The 18317-nt window shown below is 40.9% G+C and overlaps 1 long non-coding RNA gene across 1 annotated transcript; it reads left to right on the top strand.

The window, feature by feature from the left end:
• The first annotated feature begins 561 nt into the window (after window positions 1-561).
• On the top strand, window positions 562-17963 carry LOC142181599 (uncharacterized). Its single transcript, XR_012710284.1, has 3 exons — window positions 562-1200; window positions 16214-16269; window positions 17680-17963. It is a non-coding gene; the product is annotated as an uncharacterized LOC142181599 (long non-coding RNA).
• Window positions 17964-18317: the final 354 nt, after the last annotated feature.

Raw genomic sequence — 18317 nt, 5'->3', positions numbered from 1 at the left:
CTCTTAGTTTTTGGTCTCCCTAAATAAGGGTCGGGTCAAAAAACCTGTCTAGTCGTTCTTTGTTTGAAAATACTTCGTATTTCTAGTCAAAGAGGGGCAGCTGTAGACATGTGATTTTTTACACTCTCCAAGATTTTTTATATTTTTAGCATGTAAATATTTAATTTAGGCATACTATTGTTATTTCAATTAATTTTGACCCTTTTACTTTATTTTATTACAAGAAAATGAAAATTAAAAAAAAATAGTTTCATTGATGTTTTGTAGTCATTTTTAATCTTGAAAAATACCAAAATAGTTTTGTTTTAACAGTCAGCCTTATTTTAATAGTTATTTTACTTAACTAGGATTAATTAATAAATGGGATCATATTTTTAGTCTCGTTCGCAGGTAAAGAATAAAACTTGGGCTCGAGCAATCCATTTTTAGGCCTAATTTTTGGACCTAGCACATAATTCCCAAGCCCATAATTCCTAGGCCCATACCTCCTAACCTAAAAAAACCCTATAAAATAATTAGACTCTAAGACCTAGACATAGAGATCCTTAGCTGAAATCCGTTGTTCTTCTTAAGACTATAAGCGAAAATACCACCTAAAAAATGTCTAAGACCTAAAAAATCCCGAACCCAAAAAATGGAACGGCAACATCCCACCAACCTAGCAACCTAACAACCTAACAACAGACCCTTTAGGATAATTAAAGCCCACTACCGTCTCCCAAATTTCCCCAAATAAAAGACCTTCAAGGTCTAGTTTTCCTCAATTCCAAACACACAAAAACAGAGGGAGGGATAGATCTGAAGAGGGGGACACGAGAGAACACGGGTAGGAAAACAAACAAAGCTTATCAATTTGAGTTCATCCTCCAGATTTACCATGTTAATTTAAGAGCTTCTCTTGCTTTTGCCATTTGGGAAAACCATATCCATTTCATCTTCAAAACCCCGCAAGCCACACCTTCTCACGCAAATCCTCCGTCAAACACCAGGGAAACGCAGCTCCAAACCAGCTGTATCGTAGTATAACCACAGTTATTTTCCAGCGAGTTTTGGTTTAATTCGAATTTTCCGGTGAGTTCCGAGTTCGTCGAAGGTCGTAATCTGAGGTTTCCGGGCAGATTTGCGGTTCTGCCGAGGTTGTCACTGTCTAAGGTTTCCAGTGTTAAGCATTTTTAGATTCAAAAATTGCTTTGTTTTGAGGTCTGTTTCTTTTCTTGGTGCTATATAATTTGTTTGAAATTATTTTTATGCTCTATACTTTTTGCTCGACATAGATAAATCATGATTTAGTCATTTCTTGCGTTAATGTTTAACATTTTAGTCGTTGACTCTTATCTATTCATTTATGATTAATTTGCTCGTTTAGTTTGAAACAGTGTTGATAAATATTGAGATTTTGTTAAGTTGCATTTTTGTTTGGGTTCTGATTTTAAACTTTAGAGTAGTTGGTCTAGTAGGCAATTGATCCATGGCTTTTCTTCGTTAATTAGTTAAGAATGACAATTTTTTAAATGTTTGAGCTATCAAATTATTTTTTTCCTAGATCTAACATTGTTTGGAATCAATAATCTTGCCCGATTCTTGAATACTCGTATGGGCCAAATGAATATTTTTCGTCAGGCCCAATTCAATAAGATAAAACTAGATCACATTTTCATAACTAATTTATTACACTTTTTCACAACTACTCCATAATCATGCCTCACAATAATTTTAAATTAGTTTAGAACATAACTCATGAACAATCGTAGATTGCTTTAGCCTCGATTAATAGTAAATCATCATAACTACGGGTATGGTTCTCGTGACGTAGTTGTGATACATAATTCTAAAATTCGGGGGTACATTCATGTGACCCGGCCACAATTTAATCTTGTTAAGTAAATAAATATATTGTAGATCATGGATACGGTTCCCGTGACATGATTCGCAATGTTTAATCAAATAATTAGTTATATAGCAGTTGAATTATTAAAAGCGGTTTAAAAAGAGTAAAATGCACATAGGTTCCAAAGTGTTTTAAAATCAGATAAACCGGCCAATAATAATAGTTGAGCGACCGTACTAAAATCACGGAACCCGAAAATGCCTAACACCTTCTCTCGGGTTAACAGAATTCCTTACCCGGATTTCTGTGTTCGCGGATTGTAAACCAGAGTCAATATTTCCTCGATTCGGGATATAAAATCGGTGACTTGGGACACCATAAATTATCCCAAGTGGTGACTCTGAACAATAACTAAATAATCCCGTTTTGATTGTCACTTAAATTAGAAAAAACACCCTTATACCATTTTTGGGGTAGAAAAATGAGGTGTGCCATAAGGTATTTACATTTTGATACTGCGTAAAGCTCCTCTTATTTTTGAATAATAGTAGAAACACCCATGTCAACAACTTTTTTTAAAATTATACCATGTCAAAACTCATTAAGGCCTCATTTGTTTGCACTTAATGGAGGTATGAATCTTAATCATTTAGATTTCAGTCATTAAGTATATTCGTTTTTTAAATCTGAATCATGATCATTCAGATTTTAACCATTAAATCTGTTTATTTTTTGAATTTTACAACCACTTAATGTGTCTGAATAGATCATAATTATTAAGATCTATAACAGAGTCTTAATATCATTAAAATATTATACATTTAAAAATTTATATAAAAATAATATTTCAAGGTAGTCTAGAGTATTCATAACAGTAGTATTGGCACGCAGTCTCACTTTCTGTTGGTAGTAGGTTTTTATGACTAACTGTTGTTTTCTTTCATTGTTGATCACCTTAATATCTTATTGTTTTTATTCTGCTTCTATATGGCTTTTTGATATTGTCCCTTCTTGTCTATATTTTCATTAATGTGGTGTTTATGCTTTCATGAGCCGAGGTTCTATTGGAAACAGTCTCTCTATCCTTACAAAGTAGTGGTAAGGTCTGCGTACACACTACCTTCCCCAGACCCCACAGTGTGCCCCCCAACCCATATCATTATAGACTGACATCACCCACTATCCAGAGGCGGATGTAGAGTGGCAATAACATGTTTAACTGAACCCAGTACTTTCGGGGCAAATCATAAATTTATGTGTAAAAATTTACTAAAATTATAATAAGTAGTAGGTTTGAATCTATAGTTTAAAATATATAATATGCTCATAGCAAAAAACCTTCAGGGTTGAACCTATAGAGCTTAAATCATGCATCCACCTCTGCCACTATCCACTACCCATTACCACCATCCACAGCCATAACTACCACTACTCTCAAGCACAAATATCAGTTGTCACTACCACTACCATCGTTTTCAACCATCACCACCAACTACCATTACCACAACAATCACCCATCACCACAACCACCACTATATATTATCCATCACTGTTATTAGTCACCACCACCCCTAATTATTACTATCATCCACCATCTACCACCCATAATCACGTCTATCAACCAACATCAACCCCAACCACAACCCACTTGGCATCCACGACCATCATTGTTAACCATCATCACCACCAACTACCATATAATTGTTTAAAAATATTTTATTAATAGTACTATTTAATTTGAATTTATACTTATTAATTTTAAAATAAAGACAAGTTTTACACATACAGATGTAGAGAAAATAAACCATCTTAATTATTTAGTATTCAGATCTTAATACAGCATCTTAATATTTAGATGTGTATTCAGATTCATACGTATTAATCTTAATATACATATTAATATTCAGATATATATTCAGATTCAAACATATTAATCTTAATAAAAACAAATGAGGTCTAAAATCAACTAGTTTGAATTTGCACCCATAAAGTCAATTACAACAACAACCTAGTGAAATTTTACTATTGGGGTCTGGGGAGGGTAGTGTATACGGAGACCTTATCCCTACCCCGAGGGGGTAGAGAGGCTGTTTCTGAAAGACGCTCGGCTCGAGAAGACAAAAAGAAGGCGAAAAGAGGCAATCTATCAGTACCATCAATAGAAACTATAGAACAAAGAACAACATCACCAGAACCAGAAAATAAGTGAAAACCAAAACAATAACCAGTAGATAAAGCACATCACTAAGAGGAACGAAAAAGTTGTGTGAACTCAACATTAATTACTAACAGTCAAAGACCAAGTCCTAACAGACTAGCCTCACTCTGCAGCACCGTAGAGATATTCCCAACTACCTCCTAATCTACAACCTTAATGCTCGATCTCTACAACTTCCTGTGTAGGGCCATGTCCTCGGTAATTTGAAGCCTCACCATGTCCTGCCTGATCACCTCTCCCCAATACTTCTTAGGCCGCCCTCTACCTCTCCTCATGCCCACTAAAGCCAGCCACTTACACCTCCTCACAGGCACATCTGGGCTTCTCCTCTAGACGTGTCCGAACCATCTGAGCCTTGCTTCCCGCCGCTTGTCATCCATGTGGGCGACACCCACCTTCCCCCGACTAACTTCATTCCTAATCTTATCCATCTTGGTGTGCCAGCACATCCACCTCAACATCCTCATTTTAGTTACTTTCATCTTGTGGATATGTGAGTTTTTAACTGGCCAGCACTCAGCCCCATACAACATGGCCGGTCTAACCACCGCTCTATAAAATTTACCTTTGAGAATCTGAGGCACTTTCTTGTCACACAGGACTCCAGACGCTAACCTCCACTTCATCCACCCAACTCCTATACGATGTGTGACATCCTCGTCGATCTCCCCATCCTCCTAAATAACTGACCCAAGGTACTTGAAACTAACCTTCTTGGGAATGACTTATGAATCAAGCCTCACGTCTAATCCCACTTCCGTCGACTCAGCGCTGAACTTGCACTCTAAGTACTCCATCTTAGTCCTGCTCAACTTGAAACCCTTAGACTCGAGGGTCTGTCTCCAAACCTCCAGCCTCTCGTTGACGCCGCCTCGCATCTCATCAATCAACACTATGTCATCAGCAGATAACATACGCCCATAAAGTCAATTAAAGGGGAAAATATTTTCTATCATTTTTTATTTCCAAAATTTAAAATTTCTTCATTTGCAAGACTCAAATTTAAGATCTCTCATTAAACGTAGAGGATCTTGTTTACATAAAGTGTCATTTTGCTTGTTTAAAGTAACATGAGTTGTACTCCCTTCCTCTCATTTTTGACATTGTTTTTCTTAATTAGTAATAGTATTTTTTTAATGATGGTATTGTTTGACCCAACTTACACAGGAAAGTATTGAGTATTTTCGTCCAAAGTTGATGTGACGAAAATGCATAATATTTTATGTTTCTATAAAATTCTAACCTTAGATCTCTCATAATTTTTCCCCCAATTTATTATCTGTTGGATGGTAGTCTACACCCTTGAGGTTTACCTTTTGAATTTTGTATCGTTGAATAATTTTAAAATTTAGTTGTACGACTACAAAAATAGTATGAGATTCAGATCATCCCAAAGTTTTTATTGAAAATATTATACATCTCTCATAATTTCAAAATTTTATAAAATCATAACATATCTAAGGAACATGATATTATTAAAATTAAAAAATTGGAAAACTAGTCGTTCGAGATTATCTTAATGAAATCACTTGATTATGTCATTTAAATTTAGAAATTTCAAAGAAATAGTAATTCTCCTTCCTTAATCAATGTCTAATACGGTACAGGATATGAGTACACTAACTTCCTTTTCATAGTTTTTAGTCTCCTACGACTTTTTGTACTTCAAATTCAATTGTTTACTGCCAAAAAGAGGCGCAATTGCACTCCTTAGATTTCCCAGTGCAAGTTCTGTCCATCTTTTAGGGGTCATTTGGTAGAATGTGTAAGAGGGAAAATAATAAATGAATTAGAGCTTAATTTAGCAGGTAACTTGTACTTGAACGAAATTGTCCCTTCAAGTACACATATGACTTCTTTTTTTTTAAAATAAAAAAGGAAAAGAGTAGGAATGAAGTTTTTTGGACAAATGAAAATGATATTACTTCTAGCATTCTATTAAAATGTTTTTGTAACACCCCATACATTCAGACTAGGTGTGGATATGTTAAATGAGTATTAATTTGATATTTTAGACATATGAAGTCCTAGAGGGATGATTATTGGTGAAAATAGTTGTTTCGGAATCAAGATGGAGAGTGAGGCGCATAAAATTCGACAAAATCGACTAAGTTTACAAAAGGTCCGTCTTCTAGCAGAAGTTAGTGAAAATATGTAAGGAATTTTGGAAAACTCAAAAGATGAAAGTTTTAAGCCTTTGAAATAGCTTTCCAACGATATATTGTGGAGCCTCAACTGATCTCTGTGCAAAAAGTTATGTGTATTTTACAGAACAGTGTTACTGCCATTTTGCGCGGTCAGGTGTTCGATCAGGCCTACAGGTGCGCGGGGGCGCTCATGAGGGGTGATTTTAAAGCCCTACTTCGTCTCCCACAACCCCAAAACATAAAAACTTGCTCTAGAAAGATGAACTCTCAAAAACCTAACCCCTTAAGGGTCCCTCCACCACCCAAGGTAAGTCCTAATGGTGATTCTAAGTTAGTTTCAATTTTCCAACATCTTATTAACATGGATAAGCCCTCCATATCATTAGATATTCGATTGGGACATCGTTGTTGAAAGAAGGAACCCTAGAACTCGAATTCAAGGGGATTGAACTTCAAAAAGGTAATATCTTCACCCTCTAATTGATTCTATTATTGAATTTGTATACGACGAAATCGGAGGAACCAATTTCTTGGTGATATGGCATCTCGGAAGATCACCTCGAAGGCTCGAGACCACGGACCGAGTACCCTTCCTCGAGGTCTATCGACACCCGACCTAGGGGTAACGTTGGTCGTGACCCAACGGGTATGGGGAGTTCCCGAAGAGTGCAGCCAGGGCCGGCAAAATCTGTCATGCTAGTCTGAGCCTGCATCATGAAGTTAGCCAGCTGTCCCATCCCGATTTCTTTATCATTAATGCTTATTGTACTATGATGGGATTTCCCTCCTATATGAAGGGGATCCTTATTACTTTGTAAGGGTTGGTCACTTCAGTTACTTCACACGAAAATATACAAGAACTCTCTATTTCAATCTTTAACATATTCTCTCAATATTATTGCTTCCATTTATTGTCTTCATACTTGTTCTTCATTTATTGCTTATCATTGGCCATGAAGGACCTCCATTGATTTAATTATAGCCGTTAGTCACATAGCAACTATCTTTGCTAGCTCGTAATCGAGCCCCAGGATCGACCCCGAGGCCCAGAATCGACGAACTCGAGGCCCCGATTATTGGTCTAACGGTCTGATTTTCACCCTATCCTTAATTCTTATTTCATTTCTAAGTCTCACATATATAGCCTCAACTGCTTGTCAAACTAGCATAAAAATAGATCACGTATTTTTAGAGTCCCATCAACAAATTTAATTGTTATTGCCATTTTCACGGTAAACAGTTTGGCGCCCACCGTTGGGCTAAAAATAATAGTGATTATTTTCTTGCTGGTTTTACTACATAACGCAAGTTATCTTTCATGCTTTTTCTTGTCCAAGATCTTCGATTTCAGGTCGAAATGTCTAACTCGGTAAACGGAGATGAAAACAACAATCTTGAGGACCATGTGGAAAATAGTGTGGCTATTCTAGGTGTTGTTGTGCCGCCACAAAACCTTGGGAATGCACCAGAGCCAATCCCCATGGATGCGGTCTCACGCGATGCTCAGCGCATCGACATAAGCTCCCGCACTGACAAGAGTGTGCACTAAGGGGATCAACAAGAAGCACAAAAAACCCCAACTAGGGAAGAACGTGAGGTTAGCCTTCATGTTATTTTTGAAATGTTGCAGGCACAACAGCTAGCTATTGCTCAGTTGCAAAGTCACCAAAAAACTCCTAGCACAGTAGCACAGGGGACAGCTCCCCCAGCCGAACAGGTACCTGAGAGATCGAGCAATAATGGGTCGATAGCCGACCCTATCATCGTAAAAATGCTTGAGGACCTCTCCAAAAGGATTGAATCGGGCGATAAAATGATAGAAGCCAATGACAAAAAGGTCGAAACCTACAAATCCAGGGTAGACCAAATTCCGGGCGCACCCCCGATCCTGAAAGGTGTGGATTCGGAGAAGTTCATACAAATGCTGTTCTCCGAGGAAGCGGCCCCGAAACCCATTCCAAAAAAGTTCAAAATGCCGGAACTCCCAAAGTTCAGTGGGACCTCAGATCCCAACGAACACGTTACTGCCTACACTTGCGTAGTGAAGGGCAACGACATAAAGAACGACGAGATCGAATCTGTATTACTAAAGAAGTTCGAGGAAACACTCTCGAAGGGGGTCATGATGTGGTATCATAACCTAGATCCTAACTCCATAGACTCATCTGCCATGCTAGCAGACTCCTTCATAAAAGCACATGCCGGTGCCATCAAAATAGCAACAAGGAAACCCGATGTCTTCAAAATCAAGCAAAGGGAGAACGAGATGCTACGAGAATTCGTATCTTGCTTCCAAATGGAACGGATGGAACTACCGCTAGTCTCCGACGATTGGGCAGTACAGGCTTTCATTCAAGGTCTGAATGAATAAAGCTCGGTGGCTTCAAAATAGTTGAAACAGAATTTGATCGAATATCCTGCTATGACCTGGTCGGACGTCCACAACCGATACCAGTCGAAGATCAGGGCCGAATATGACCAGTTGGGAGCCCCCTCGGGCTCAGTATACCCAAGCAGGCTTCCGACGAAGGAACCAAAGCCAAACAAAGAAAGTTATCAGCCATACGCTGAAGACAGGAGGAACGCCCTGAGGTGCAGCCCACCTCGCAATGATCGAAGGATAGACTGAGGACAAGATCCTCATGGACTCATCAATATAGCCAGATTTGATAGGAACGCAGGGCCAACGGGGGCACCTCACTTGTCAGAATAAAACTTCAACGTCGATGTACCGGACATCGTGTTCGCCATCAGTAAAATTGGAGATGCCAGGTGGCCCAGGCCTGTACAATCGGATCCTTCACAAAGGAAACATAACTTAGTGTACGAGTTTTATAACACGCACGACCACAAGACCGAGGATTGCCATCAACTCCGAGAGGAGGTAGCTTGACTACTTAACAAAGGTCACCTCCGGGAATTCCTCAGCGACCGGGCCAAAAATCAGTTTCGAGAAAGAGAGGCAGCCAAGAAGAATGAAACAAACAAACCACAACACGTCATCCACATGATCTTGGGAGGCGTTGATGCCCCGCAGGAACCCATGATGAGAAGGACAAAAATATCCATCACAAGAGAAAAGCAAATTCAAGGGTATATACCCAAGGATTCCCTCACATTCAGCGAAGAGGACACCGAGACCTTGTCTCAACCTCACAACAACGCACTGGTAATCTCTTTCTTTGTAAATTCTTTCCAAATAAAACATGTACTCGTGGATCCAGGTAGTTTGGCCAACATTATCAGGTCAAGGGTGGTAGAGTAGCTCGGACTGCTTGGCCAAATCATGCCCGCCACTCGAGTCCTCAACGGATTCAACATGGCAAGTGAAACAACAAAAGGAGAAATCACCCTCTCAGCCACCGTGGCCGGCACGACCCAAAACGCCAAATTCCATGTTATTGAAGGAGACATGAGGTATAACGCCTCATTCGGACGGCCGTGGATACACCTTATGAGGGCAGTACCATCCACTTTGCACCAAATGATGAAATTCCTAACAAATGATGGGATTAAAACTATCTACGGGGAACAACATGCGGCAAGGGAAATATTCGTGGTGCACGACGTAGCACCGACACCCCTACCCCCGCTCGGAAAAGAGCCAAAGGGTAATCAAGCCACACCTTCTATTAAGCCCAATTAAACGAAATAAAGGACCGTACCGCGTCCTCATCTTGAGTGATCAGAACATATCAGTCCTCAAAATATCGCCGACGCATCTCACACTAAGGTAAAACCATATCCATTTTCATCTCATATTTCAGACTAACCTTTATGCAGGCACCCGATCGAAGCTGTTAGAGCGTCAACCCAGCTCGAAGACCTTAAGGTTTTAAAGCATTCGTTGCACTCTTTTCTTTCGACCGAGTTTTAATCCTGAAAAGGGTTTTACCGGCAAGGTTTTTAACGCGGCAACATCTACATGCTACCTAAGGGAAACTCAACAAGTGTCCGAGGCTTCTTTTGCTATCAACCTCGAGCATTGAGGGGCATTCCCACCTCGAAGGCCATCCGCTCGGAAAAGCCAAGAAACGCCAAATGGGGTCCCTATAGGAAAATGATGTACCGGGCCAAACAGTTGAACGAACCGTGCCCGTATAGCCGGGCCCCTATCAGCAAAAACATGTACACTTGTATCAAACAATTAAAGAATATCTTTTATCAAAGCGTCTCGCACTCCAAAAGAAGCTCGGCACCTCCGCGAAAACTACTTCCCCACCGAAAATGTCCCGAATACTTGGGGACTGGCGTCCACGATTCAATACTTGAATAACCTCCGGGTCGGGACTCCAAAATCATAAGCCCTCAAATGAGGCAACATGAAAATCTCAAAACATCTCCAACGCTGAAAGTACCCTGAATACTCGGGGATGGCATCGAAGTCTCAAAAAATGCACGACCTCAGGGTCGGGATCTCCAAAATCGTAAGCCCTCGACGAGGCAATACAAAGTTTGCAAACAATGGCTCCCGAGTCAAGAAACCCTCGACGACTCGGGGACTGCCGTCAAGCGCCACCTTCATCGACTTATCAAAACCCGAGGCCCTAAGACCCCGAGTGGGCAGACTCGGTCTCATAGGACCTACATAAGGTAGAAACTATATCTGTAAGACCTCAACAACATGTAAAATCTATAAGACCTAAAGCAAGGCATGAACCATACTTGTACCAAGTGACAAAACTGTAAGACCCCAATCAAAGGCTCCGGCCAAACACAAGTGACTCCGGTCACACGATTGTACCAGCCGAACTAACGCAACTCGGGGATGGCCGACCGTCGCTACAAGGCATAAGAGCCATTGTCGCCAGCCCATACAGGCCTTAAATTATTCTGAATCTACTTTGGAAAGAACTGATTAAACAGGCTACCCTCAGCATAGGAAAATGAGCTTCGACCATGTCAGCTCCTGATCACAGGCTTCGAGCTACTCAGCCTCCGAGCCAAACCTCCCGAAATGCTCGAACATCGCCGCAAGTTACCCAAAATCGAGGTTTTTCCCGACCGACAATGGGTCAGACAAAAATTACTTCAAACCCCCTTAACGAGAGGAAAAATAAGTCCTACATAAATGGTCACATTGACCAAGCGCGTAAGAGCCATTGTCGCTAGCCTAATGAGCCTCAGGGCCACACACACAAAAGGTCGCATCGACCAAAAGCGTAAGAGCCACTATCATCAGCTTGAAATTTGAAAACTTGAGGGTCAAAATGAGCTCGAGTCGTAACCCAATCCGGAGAATAAACCCAAAATAGTTAAATATACATGCCTAAGGGCAAAGCGTAAGAGCCATTATCACCAGCTTAATGAGCCTCAGAGTCGCACACATAAAAGGTCACTTCGACCCAAGGCGTAAGAGCCACTATCGCCAGCCCACGCAAATTCAAAAACTTGAGGGTCGATTGGGCTCGAGTCGAAACCCGACCCGGAGACTAAACACGAAACAGTTAACTACACATGCCTAAGAGCAAAGAGTAAGAGCCATTGTTGCCAGCCTAATGAGCCCCAAGGCCATACATACAAAAGGTCGCATCGACCAAAAGCGTAAGAGCCACTATCGCCAGCCTAAATTTCAGCCATTCAAAGGTCAAATAAGCTCGAGTCGATGCCCGACTTGGGGACTGAGCCCAAAACAGGTGGCCTAAATATGTCTGAGAGCAAAAGTACGTAAGAGCCTTCGGGTTAGTCTAATGATCCCTGGGGCCACATCACTACTCTGAGGTTTCCTACCAACGCAAAAACCAGCTTGCCTGGTCAAAATCAAAACAGAAAAAGATACGAAAGAAATAAAGCCGCAAGGTTCTCTTTCATACATATATGCAAAAAAACGCAACCTCTAGCTACAAACATGCTTTGAAAATGCTACATACAGATGACAAAATTTATTCCTCCCCCCGGGGGTTATGACCTATCGGTCTCATCCTTGCTTTCCTCGACATCCGGCAAACACAACCGAGCATCACGCTTGTCATCCCTTGCTAGCGCCATTTCTTCTAAGAGGGCGAAACCCCTATCGCAGATCTCCTCGAGGGTCTTTTTTCGAGACTTGTAATGAGCATATTCTTCAACCCTCCCTTCGCGGTCGAGGATCCTTCTAAGTTCAGCTTGAGCATCGGCAACATCCTTTGAATAGATCGCCATCTCCTGGTCAGCCTTAGTCCAGCTCACTGCAGCTTCTGCTTGAGCATCAATGATCTCAGCCCCGGCTTTCGAAAGCTCGAACTCGAGCTTTGCAACCATTTCTATCTGAACCAAAGCATTGTCACGGGCTAGGCGAAGTTGAGCTTTGAAAGCAGGAACTTTGGCCAGAGTATCCTTCCCCTCTAAAGCCTGAGCCTCCGCCCGAGCTTTCAATTCATCATGCTCATGCCTGGCTCTGCCAACTTCATCTCAAAGGCGCTCTAGGGCCTCCGCCATTTTCTGCAACTGAAATAAACTAAGTATTAGCCCTAGGAACCAGGAGGCAGAATACACACTCACCCGGAACAAAAAACTACCTGCTCCTTCAGGTGGTTCTCGTAATTCAAGCTCTGGCCCACCTCATACTGCAAATGTACCAACATGACTTCTTTTTTATCACAAAGGAGCCTAAGGGATCTCTCCTCATCCAGAGCTTTCTATATCCTGGCTTCACAACGAAGCAGCACGAACTTAAACTTGTCGAATGCCTACAAAAGAAAACTCAATAAGGAAGGGAAGGCGCAAAGCTCGAAAAACTTGTGCCAAAACTCACCACAAAGTGAAGCCACTGGGCTTTCTCGAAGGTTGAGCACACACCTGCCAGTCCAGTCCCTTCGGCCCTGAAAGAGCCCACTCCGATCGAAGCACGGTCACTCGGTGTATGCGACCCTGGGTTTCTAACTCAAGATGCTCTTCTCCTATCAATGAGGTAGTCTTCAAGGCATACTCTCGTTGGTCCTGAAGGCCGGAGGTGGAGCTCTCCCTCTCTGTCGGACAGACCCCGATATAGCGTCCATGGCGGTGACGAAATTAGAGAACTAAAAAGCAGGAATATGTGCAAGTGCGTTAGTGCTGAAGTTCCGAAAGGCTGGCACAAAAATAGCAGGGCAACTGCTAAAAATGGTGGAACCCTTGAAAAAGCAGAAACAACCCTATTTATATATGGAAAAAACGGCGATGATTCGCCTGCCTCAAAGCCGGGTAAGAACACTGACCAATGATGCCTTTGCCAGTCCTGAGGTGGTACCTAACCTTGAGGACCTCCATCAAAAAGAAGCTACGCTTTAAAAGGCCAACGACATCATCGCCAGCCCCGAGGAAATATCTGACCTCGAGGATTCCATCCAAAAAAATTTAGGCCCCAGAGAGCCATTGGCATCATCATAAATCCCGAGGTAGTTCCTGATCTCAAGGACCTCCTTCGAAAAATAAGTTAGGCTCCAAGAAGCCTTAAAACAGCATTGCAGATATCATCCTAAATCGGGCAGTCCCTCATACGGGACCTGTCTACAATGCCTTAAGATTGCATACATTAAGTTCAAGACAAATCACCAAATGCCCCGAGTCAACTTTCACTCGGGGACTGCTCTCGAAGGTCTAAAGGCTAAGTCTCAATTTAGGGGTTCGAAGCCTTACTTCCATCCGACTCAAAGTACAGATCCGGAGGACCCGATTTTATCAGATCAATCTAGGTTAGGCCCGAGGAATGAAAAAAGATCCCACGGGAAGCCGTTTTTATCAACTAAAGGCCAGAAGGAATACGCGCACCCAGGTTCGGTACTAGCAACAACAGACAAAGTCGTGCATGCGGAATCAACACAAATGTAAAAGAATATAGCAAGTGTTAAAGATAAAAATTGGGGAAATATCTCTGTATTCATGAATATTCAATTACAAAAGCCCACTAGGGGTCCTTACATATGATTACAAAAGCCCACGAGGGATCCTTACACAGAAACAAAGAAGCAGGAAGGTGTACATATAGTAAACGCCTAAGAGCCTAGCCTATTCTCAAAGGTGCGTCCTTGGCAGCAACATTTTCGGGCATCATCTCCTCAGGCATGCATCCTCAAAGACAATATCTTCCAAGTACAATCCCCTCGGGAGTGTTATCTCGATTCCCCAGAATGGCATCTTCAAAAGGGGGGACGACAAAGAGGAAAGCGATGGAGAAGAGCAAAGTGACGTGGAAGAGGCAGGAATGAACGAAGAAGTGGCTGGGTGAAAAATCTAGCTAGTATGGATTTTGCCAGGCTATTATTGTAAATCCATTTCTTGAGACGTTGCCCCGGTGCGGGATGCAACAGTTAGTAGATAGTACCACTTCACTCCAGGAAAGCAAAGGGAGTAAGGCGCCGCACCGGGTAATCAGGGGAGGTGAGCAGCGGTGTATAGTCTGAGCCCCCTCTTGAGCAGCGGTGTATAATCCAAATACTTCCTCGGGTCAGAGGAAATCGGCCTCTGCTTCGTCGTCCCGAGCCAACAACAACAAAAAAAAAATAGCATAATCTCACTCGACCAGAGAAGGGCTAGGAGATAGGCAATGACATGCCTGATAGAAGTACCGCCCGCCATGCAATCTTAAGGTCATGTGCCTCAAACATGGTGAACGACACAGAATAAAAATAGCGAGAAAGGAAGAATGGATAGGTACGGGAAGATACTTGGATAAAAGGCTGATCCTAGGAGGCCCCCATTTATAGAAAGGGGGCAATGTAACCGACGGCGCCATTATTAACCTCGAAAAACATAATGACAGGCGCATTTAATGCGTCCCTGGAAGCTGAATCGACGACGATATTATAGTTTTAGAGAATGAGAAACCGCAATACGTTGAATGATCCTGGAGAATCGAAACGACAGAACGTTTCAGCAATCATGGGGGATTGCGTCATTAGTATGACGTCATCACGGGAAGTCCGAAGAGTCGGATGACAAAATCGTTTCTTGTCGCTCCTTTCTAAGAAATGTGGGGACTATCTGTACACGGCAAAATCGTAGGAATCAATTTCTCGTTGATAAGGCATCTCAGAAGATCACCTCGAAGGCTCGAGACCATGGATCGAGTACCCTCCCTCGAGGTCTATCGACACCCGACCTAGGGGTAATGATGGCCATGACCCCAACGGGTATGGGGAGTTCCCAAAGAGTGCAGCCAGGGCCGACAAAATCTGTCAGGCTAGTCTAAAGCTAGTCTGAGCCTGCATCATAAAGTTAGCCAGTTGTCCCATCCCGATTTCTTTATCATTAATGCTTATTGTACTATTATGGGATTTCCCTCCTATACGAAGGGGATCCCTATTACTTTGTAAGGGTTGGTCATTTCGGTTACTTCACATGAAAATATACAAGAACTCTTTATTTCAATCTCTAACATATTCTCTCAATATTATTGCTTCCATTTATTGTCTTCATACTTGTTCTTCATTTATTGCTTCTCATTGACCATAAAAAGCCTCCATTGATTTTATTATAACCGTTAGTCACATAGCAACTGTCGTTGCTAGCTCGTAATCAAGCCCCGGGATCGACCCCGAGGCCTAAAATCGACGAGCCCGAGGCCCTGATTATTGGTCTAACGGTTTGATTTTCGCCCTATCCTTAATTCTTATTTCGTTTCAAAGTCTCATATACATAGCATTAACTGCTTAACAAACTAGAATAAAAATAGATCACGTATTTTTAGAGTCTCATCAACAAATTTAATTGTTATTACCATTTTTACGGTAAACAGAATTAATAATTATAGACTCTAGTTCATGAGATATGAGTTGATGGATTTGATAGAAAAGCATGAACGATTGTAGGTTTGGGTAGTTGATTGTTGATTACTGGTTAATGGTGTTGTTTACCTTATATGTGATGAAGAATGATGTTGATTATAACCATTTGAGATTTTAGAATTTATCTAGGGGCAAGAGAATGGGTTATTGGGTGTAGAGACACCATTAATAAGGACTATGAAGCTTTATTCTCACCAAGTGTTTGATAAAATACTTAAGTGACCAAAATATGAGTATCATTGCTAATATGGAATCCCTTTGACTTGTATTGCTATAGATTAAAGTTGAAAGGGTTGACAAATGTTGTATTATGCTCAAGAGCAGGAAGTTAAGGTATGTGAGGCTAACTCTCTATTACATCTCGCATTTTCGTACGTTAAAAGTTTCGTCTTCGGTTAATTGACATAGACTAGGGGATGAGATCATCTTGACGTTAACGCATTTATATTATTTATAACAAGCAATAAATAAGTGTCATGAAGGATAAAGGGTACACGAATTAAAGAAAACGAGTTTCGTTGAAAATGACCAATTTGGGATAAAGTGCGGGTCGAGCGATACTACCCGATAATTATGGACTAGTACCATACAAGGTACCATATGGCCGTGATAATATGATATATATATATATAGTATATTAAAAATAAGTAAAATTTTAAGTAATTAAAAATAAGTAGAATTTTAAGTAATTTGAGATAATTTTTAAATTATGCGGGTAATTAGTTAATTACTGGGTAACGGGATATTACCCGGTTAACTAATAAGTGGGTAAAGATTAATAATCTTCACCCACCTTCCCACGTGGCATAAAGCCACAATGGCTAAACATGACTCATAAGTCATTAAATCCATGTGGCCACCTAAGGTAAAATGTAACTTTAGTAGGAATCTTATTTTCATTAGGATCAGAACATGGATCTTGAATAATGTACTAACCTTAGCTCAAAAAACTGTTGAAGCAGAAGCAAATTTCATATCAAACAAGCTTTATTCAGAAATGATTTCGTTCCAACTTTCAATGAATCCTAGGCAAAAAAAAATTCGTTCATAAGGTTTCCAACGGAATATTTTATGGAGTTTTTCATACTTCATGTATGTTTAGGCCATCCCTTCTTCCTTTTGTCATGGTCCAAATTATACTGAAGAAACGAGCAAACACACAATTTTCATAAATTACTCTATTCATAGAAATAGTAGGGGTGTCTATATTCTTGATTCCCCTATGAGAATTATTATTATCTTCTGTTCATGGGTCTTAGAATAATACGCAGTTGGAAAAGTTTATCCGGAAGGAATATTGAGATTATTACGTATTTTTCATGCATTTCACTCATTTATACAATTGCATTGACCCATGACCAGATGGAGTTATATACGCGTATATATGTAAATATATGTATATGGGATATGAAAAAAGGTTACGACATTATATACGCACCACCACCTAATCAACTGGTATATGTTGATGATGTTGCCCACAGTGGCCGAGACGATATGATGGGATACCCTCAGTAGCTTGATAATATTATGTACACCCATACCTATACATGGCACGACATTTATACGCACGTGCATGACATTATAAACGTTTCAGAATTGACAAAGTTATTCAGATTTAAAGATGTGTTTCTGTATTCCATGTTTCATCTATGTCTTTTACGTACTAATTTTCATGCCTTACATACTCAGTACATTTTTCGAACTGACGCCCTATTTCATGGGGCCTGCGTTTCATGACCGCAGGTGAAGGTAGGCAAGCTGACGGTCCCCCTTCTTAGGATCCCTGATCAGCGAGAGTTGGCGTGCTCCACTTGATCCGGAGCTACTTTTGATTTTGGTACGATACATTTGTATATATATATATATATATATATGGGTATGACATGGCTCAGTCCCGTCTTTGTACAGTTATATTTCTATTAGAGGTCTGTAGACAGTATGTCTAGTTTGGTTGTATGTAGCCTTGTCGGCATTCGGTTATTGGATGTATAGTTGCCTATAGCAGCCTTGCCGGCTCGCCCACTGTATTCTGCATGTATACGTACATATGCCTTGTTGGAAGGTTTCCTTCAAGTATGTTATCTTCGTAATTCAACAGATGTTATATAGGTTTATATTCTAGATGCATGCTTAGGAATGTTTGACAGGTAGAACTCAAGCACCAGCCGCGGCCCATCGGTTTGGGTCATGACAAAAGTGGTATCAGAACAGTTCTGTCCTAGGGTTGTCTACAGACCTTGTCTTGTAGAGTCTTGTTTATGGGTGTGTCATGAACCACAATTATAAACAGGAGGCTGCAGGACATATAGGATGTTATCCTCTCTTTTTATCTTAGATCATGCGATACAAGAATTCATGTTCCTAACGATATGTTATATTTT

The sequence above is a fragment of the Nicotiana tabacum genome, chromosome 6 (genome assembly GCF_000715075.1).
Source record: "Nicotiana tabacum cultivar K326 chromosome 6, ASM71507v2, whole genome shotgun sequence".
In the NCBI taxonomy this organism is placed as follows: Eukaryota; Viridiplantae; Streptophyta; class Magnoliopsida; order Solanales; family Solanaceae; genus Nicotiana; species Nicotiana tabacum.
Note: the sequence above shows the minus strand (reverse complement) of the source record. Positions and strands in the feature narration are given on the sequence as shown.